This window comes from Hydractinia symbiolongicarpus, chromosome 13, assembly GCF_029227915.1.
Source record: "Hydractinia symbiolongicarpus strain clone_291-10 chromosome 13, HSymV2.1, whole genome shotgun sequence".
NCBI lineage: Eukaryota > Metazoa > Cnidaria > Hydrozoa > Anthoathecata > Hydractiniidae > Hydractinia > Hydractinia symbiolongicarpus.
Genome location: NC_079887.1, coordinates 13,195,876 through 13,202,924, shown reverse-complemented (window position 1 = coordinate 13,202,924; position 7,049 = coordinate 13,195,876).

The following is a 7,049-nucleotide window of genomic DNA, read 5'->3' as shown; positions in this document are numbered from 1 at the left end:
TTTTTGTTTCTTTGGTGATTTGGATGTATGAGATATTATAAAAAAAATATTAGAACTTAACTTCTGCTCTAAACTATAAGGCATACTTAGGAGATAAAATATACTACGAAATGTTTTCCTTTATAGGTGGTAGCCCCTGAGCAAGAGGTAGTGATACACCTTATAATGTTTGGGCATGTTCATAAACTATCAAGGTCATTAATGACTGTTGTGCATGATGCCTTAACCCTATTCGGTCCGGGGGGAGCGGATTCCCCCCCCCCTGACGGTTTTTTTTAATAACTCCTTATTGCTATGTTATATGGCTATGAAACTTACTGAGTTTCAATATTTATCTATTAGACACCTGCATGTGAAATTTTTAGGTCCCATACCTTTCAGAGGCCCAGATATTGGCCATTACTTGAAACAACCCCTATGAAGTCCTTATAATGGGGAAAATTTATTAACTCCTGTTAGGCTTGTCTTTAAAACTTTAAACTTCCGACACAACTTTATTTTATTAAGAAAAATCATTTTGCATAATTTGGACACGTGATTAATCTGATTTCCCGATTTTATAGGATTTTACACCAAAATCGGAAAAAACCGGATTTTCGGGCAATTTTTGGCACTTTTTTATACGATCCACGTAAAAACCGGACAATATGTTAAGTAACTTTTATTTAGCTTTCAGAAACTTCAAACAGAATGCAAAATACGCTCTGGAACAAAAGTAATTAAACTTTAAAGCTAGCTAATTGCGTTACTTAGATCAAATCTTAATCATATGACATAAATTCTTAATTGAAATTTAGATATTGCTAAGGCTACAGAGATTGCATCAAGATCAACAAAGCAGCGCACGATAATGCTTCTATTCTTAAACTAGAGTGCGGATGAGAAACTAACTAACAGTCGCGTTGCACGGGAAGGTCTTACACGATTTATCTTTTATAAGAATATGCTTTGTAGGAATATAATGCTGGGATTCGAGGTTCAAAACAACTGGCCTATTGTTTAGAGCAATGGAAAAAAGACTAATGATCAGTCTGGTTGAAAATTGGGTATTTTATTTATGGATGCGTAAAGAAAGCATTACACAAGCGGTTTGAAACAAAGACCAATTTCATTGCCTTTCATAGCATGCTATATTGAAATTTTTTCTATTTTAATTATCACTCCTTTTTGAATCTTGCCTCGCCATCAATGCTTATTTGGAATATCTTTTACTAAGACAATAAAGAATGATAACCAAAGAACATGCCAGGAAGATGTTTTGCAGCTATGAAAAAGCGATTATTGGTATTGCGTATGAATCCTTGAGTTAACGTTACCAATAAACACTCAATGATTAACTTACTGAAAAAAAATTTAGTTATGAAACGAAAGTATAATCATTCGTGAATAACTAAGTTGGCCTACTTCAAACGTTGTTGCTAGCTATGAAAAACGATTATTGGAATTGAGCAGGAATCCTTCAGTATGTTGCCAATAAACGTTTCAATAATCCTGATAGTGAATAAAATCCTTATTCCTGCAACGAAAATACAATCATTCGTGAATAACTGGATTGGTCTACTTCAAACGGTGTTGCCATGTCAACCAGTAGCAAACAATCTGAAGGAAATTAGCTGGTATTAATCCAATTACAGAATTAAAGCTTAGCATTGTTTGAACACAAAGATGGATCTTCATAACAATTATGTGTAGCAATGACGCAATTTATATCCTGATAACTAAATTTAGTCTTGTCAAATTAAAGTGAAAACTTTATAAGCAATTTCATCCTGCTATGATCTCTACAGCAACGTTCTGTGTCTGTTTAGGTGTATTATGTTCGGTATCGACAACTGGAAATGTTTTTTATATAATTGTTACTTTAAAACGTCGAAATAAGGCTTTTTATTTACTACAAATAAATCATGCAATATCTGGCTTGTTATTAAATTTCCTTAACATAGCCACCCTGATTGAATTATTCAAAGACAGTTGGACACTTGGTGATATATTTTGCAGAATATTTGGAGGCTTTGTGGATGTATGTTATACTGTCTCTGTGGTAACTTATATAGCAAGTTTTACTGATAAATATGTGAATATAGCATTTCCAGTGAAATCGGACGAAAACAGAAAGGTTTCTGGCATGATAACCACCATTTTTGTTTGGTTAGCAAGCATTGTTTTATGTACATTATTATTTTACGCCTACTCGGCTCAACAAGATCATAAAAATGTTTTACGTTGCAGAAATAGCTACTTGTCTGATGAACAACGACTGAAATATTACGTTGCGTTCGTATTCGTAGTTTACATAACACCTATTATGATAATAATGCTGGAAAACCTGGAAATCAAACGAAACTTAAGGAATCCGCCTAAAATATCAATTTTAAAGGTGTCTCAAACAGTAGATACACCGGAAGTTATATCGAATAAATCAGTTGAGAATGAATTAAAAGATGTTGAAGAACAGAAACCGGGTAAAAGTAACACAGGTACAGATAACATCAAACAGGGCGGGGGTGATGTCGAGAAGAGTCGTGTGACTTTTCCAGTCGAGACAGTTTTATTGAATACAAGATCAATGATTTGGACTGTTGATAATCATTTCAGATCACCCAAGAAGAAAGACGACCAATTGAATCAAAATACTTTAGAGGACGCAATAAACAATGATCTTTTTAAAGATGATATTTTACTAATTAAACTGAGTTTTGTAGTCCACATGATACTATGGACCCCTTTGATTATATGCAGGGGTATTGTTTATTTCGGTCAGGAGATACACAATGATGTGTTTCTGTGGTTAAAGTTGCTCACAATGCTACCTTCAGTGTTTCACTTGAGCTTGACATTTTTGATAAACAAAGATATGATGAAGGAATTTAAATCTCTGATGAGATGGAAAACGGTGGGAAAGAAGGAGTAGCTAGTAATTTAGATTTCTTGATAAATAAATTTAATTAATGTATCTATCGCTATTTTTAATATCCATGGGTAATTGTGGCTTCTTTTCTTAATTTTTAACTAAATAGCAAATAATGCATTACGAATTAAATAAAATTTCTCCACTTTTCCTAAAATCTAGATACAGGTTTGTTAATCTAGAGTATAATATGCATTATTAACCTGAAAATAGGATGACTCCTCGATCCAAAGTATTTAAACTACTGAATAACTTTCAAATCATTCCAACGGGTCATCTGATAATTTAGAAAAAAAATGCGGATGTTAGTGGGATTTGAGCTAGTTTTTATACTATTAATACCAATTGTCGGTCTATTTAAAATGACTGCGGGTAGCCTTATTTCGTACTCGTGTAGAGTAATTTAATTTTTATGCTAACAAGCAAAAAAAGAATGCACAAAATAGCGATGCGGGAAAAAAGTCAAACTTTCTTTGATTTCTACAAAGGCTAATTTTTATATAATACCGTGACTTTATCCAAATGTTATGAATTTGTGGTATAATGAGATCGTTATCGGCATGTCATTACGTAGAGTTTAAATCTAATTGAATTATATCTTTTTAATCAGTATAGCAGTTTAAACATTCTTTTTCTAATACGTCCACGTGTGTAGATAGAAAGTAAACCCAACAAGGAAATCGTGTAACAAAATCGGCTGGCAAAAAAAAAGGATTTTATTATGATTATTATGACCTGGTTAAAAAAAGCAGCTTGCTATTCTACTACCAATTATATCGCAATTAGAGACAAGATTGGTCATTAAAATGGTTGCTAAGAGACTTTATTGACGATTCAAAACAAAAATAGACGATAGCAATTCCAGCTCGATTAAAAGAAAATGTCTTCTATGAACATCATTCGAAAGCCATTACAATGTTGAAGTAAAGCAGATAAGGTGACAGGTAGATACAGCATTTGTCAAAAGATTACTTGGACACAACGAAAGTCACACATGGTTGAAAAAATTTGTTAATGACCTCTTGTCTTTTTGTTTGTTTTGTGTATCAAGGATGAAACTCTTTTTATCAAATACTTTTGATTATCATCTAAAACTTACTAAAGGATTTCGTCATCAACCGTATCAGAATTGTAGTCATTACTATACGTTTTTCTTTTAGCTAGTCCAGTTGGAAGATGGAAATGTGCCAACAATTTAAAACATATTTTGTGGTTGGAAAGACAACTTACTTTACCCGCAGAGGGTAATGTAGATAGGTGTAGCCAATTATATTGAAGTATGCAAATATTTTTCAGGAATTTACTTGGACTTAAATTCCTAATTTTCATATTGATTATAATAATACATACAGCAGATTAATTATCCTACCCGGAGGTATCAAAATGAATTTTAAATACAACATATTGCGCTGCAATCTTAGCATGCGAGAGAACGAACTATTTGGAAACTCTTTTTTTAATTATTTTGCGTAGATGTATCAATAACCTTTTTGATCCCTTAACCCTATTTGGTCCGGAGGGGGGTCGGTGGTGGATTCCGCCCCTGACGGTTTTTTCTTAATAACTCCTTGCTGCTATGTTATATGACTATGAGCTGACTGAGTTTTAATATTTATCTATTAGACAGCTGCATGTCAAGTTTTTAGGTCCCATACCTTTCAGAAGCTTTGATATTGGCCATTACTCGAAACTACCCTTAAATATCTCCATGAAATCCTTATAATGGACAAAATTTAATAAATCCTGTTAGAATTATCCTTAGAACTTGAAACTTGCAACACAACTTTGTTTTATCAAGAAGAATCATTTTGGATAATTTGGACACGTGGTTAACCTGATTTCCTGATTTTGCCGGATTTTACCCGAAAATCGGAAAACCCGGATTTTCGGGCAATTTTTGGCATTTTTTAGGCGATCCACGTGAAAACCGGAAAATATGTTAAATAACTTTTATTTAGCTATCAGAAACTTTAAACAGAATACAAAAAATTCGCTCTGGAACAAAAGTAATTAAATTTTAATCAGATAGTGACATTTTTAACAAATTTCAAGCTTCTGATGACGTCACAGAAAATGTGCTAACGCAAGCAAAATTGCTGCCATTTTTTTCCTTTTATGACGCACTATATACCACTATCTGGTTAAAATTTAATTACTCACGAACATCATCTTTAAAGTTTCTGGCAGCTAAATAAAAATTATTTAATATATTTTCCGGCTTTTTCATAATTCGTAAGAATATAGGCCAAAAATTGCCCGAAAATCCGTTTTTCTAGATTGTGTTGTCTAGAAATATTTGACGATTGTCGTGTGAATCGTGTAGCGAAGGACGATTTACCCAACGAGTCGACTTAAGTAAAAGTTGTGAATTCGTGATAGTTGTTTACTTGAGAAAAACATAACCTTAATATTCTTTTTATAGAAGGCAAGATTATTATTGCAAGAGCAGTCGCCAGGATCTCTAAAATTTGTGTTAATTTGATGAACAAATTTCGTATATCTTTCGGCTTAGTGTGATCGTAAAATAAGATGTATCATCGTCAGCACATTGACAAATCGTTCCATGACCTGTATTCTATAGTCAGTGACGTATAAATTAAAAACAATCAGCCCACGGTCGGTTCCTGTGCTATATCACGCTGAATAATGCTGTTTAGTGCGGAAACTTAAAACCTGCTGCATTTCCTACACTGAGCTATTTGAGCCATATCTTTGCATTGATTGAGACCAAAAAGCTTTTTAACCTCGTCCTCAAGGTCTTGTGGTCGACTATCCATCAGCAAGGCAAAATACTCTGAAAATAAGGTTGAAAACTTTCATGGCTTTTCAAAGCATCAAAAGAGACACTCCTGGCTTATTTTTTGAGCCAGTCATTAAAACCAAAGCAATACGTCACCGTACCATAGCATACATTGTATTTTTAAGTAAAATTCCGGCTTGAAAGTTTGTTTTGTTGAAAAAAAAATTCGTGAGTGATCGACGTATCGGTGACAAGATTACTCATATTATGCCTATTTAACTAAGCGTGACGTTCCGCATGATGCTAAAATTATAACAAAAAGACTTAAAAGTTAGTCCCTTCTTTTTAGATCAGCCCTTTCTTTTCATTCTTAACTTCTAATCCTTTTTAAATTTCAAAGAACTATTTCTTTAAGTGTCACTATTGATTGTGTCATAGAGTCACGAGTTGTTGGAATGAATTAAAAAACTTGCATCATAAGCTAACATGTCAAAATTGTTATCCTTCTGTCACGGTACTTCAAAATTTATCTGTTTTCACTCGTATATCGTATTAGAAGACTTTGACTTTGGTGGCTTACAAGTCAAGCTTATGGCATGGGAAAATTTTATGAGCAACGAGGACAAAAACAACATCTTTAATCATCTTGGATGTCATATTTGACTCTCAAATATAACTAAAAACGACAAAAAAGTGCCTTACAAATAATTTATATCCATAATATATTTGCATTATCACTTACCTTGCTTATATATCAAGTTTTCTCGCAAAAGAAACTTTAAACTTTTGTGGCCTTGCTAGCTAGCTATTTTTTTAAAAAAATTCTGCACGGAAATATATTAAATTAATTCATATATAATCATTGAAGCATTAATAATAACTGTAACATCATTTTAAAGGTATTAATTACCTTCATAAGGCTATTTAGTGCATCATTTTTAACAAATACAATCCCTTGTGTTTTGAATTTGCTTCCTCATCAAGAAAAACTTGCAAACAGTAGCTCAAAAAGGAATACTATAAAGTAATGAAACGTGTTATCAATCTGTTACTGTTCTGTTTTTAATAGATCTGAGGTTTAGAAAGAAATTTATGAGTGGGGTTCAGGTGCAAAATATGTCTTTTAAAATTTATAATAGAACAACGCCCCACTTTCTAATTAATGATCTTTTCCAATTAACGCCCACTATTAAAATTTATTTAACGCCAGGGCGTTAAAAAGATAAACCACGGTAATTGATTCTTACCAAAACAAACTGGGTGTCAGAAAAGGCTATCTACTGTACGGATATGTTGAAGTAAGTTTTAATAATTTTTGGAATTTAAACTAGGTTCTTAATATGTTCTGAATTTTCGGCACAATCGCAGCCTCAATGTTCTGATAAATTAGCTACTTATAAA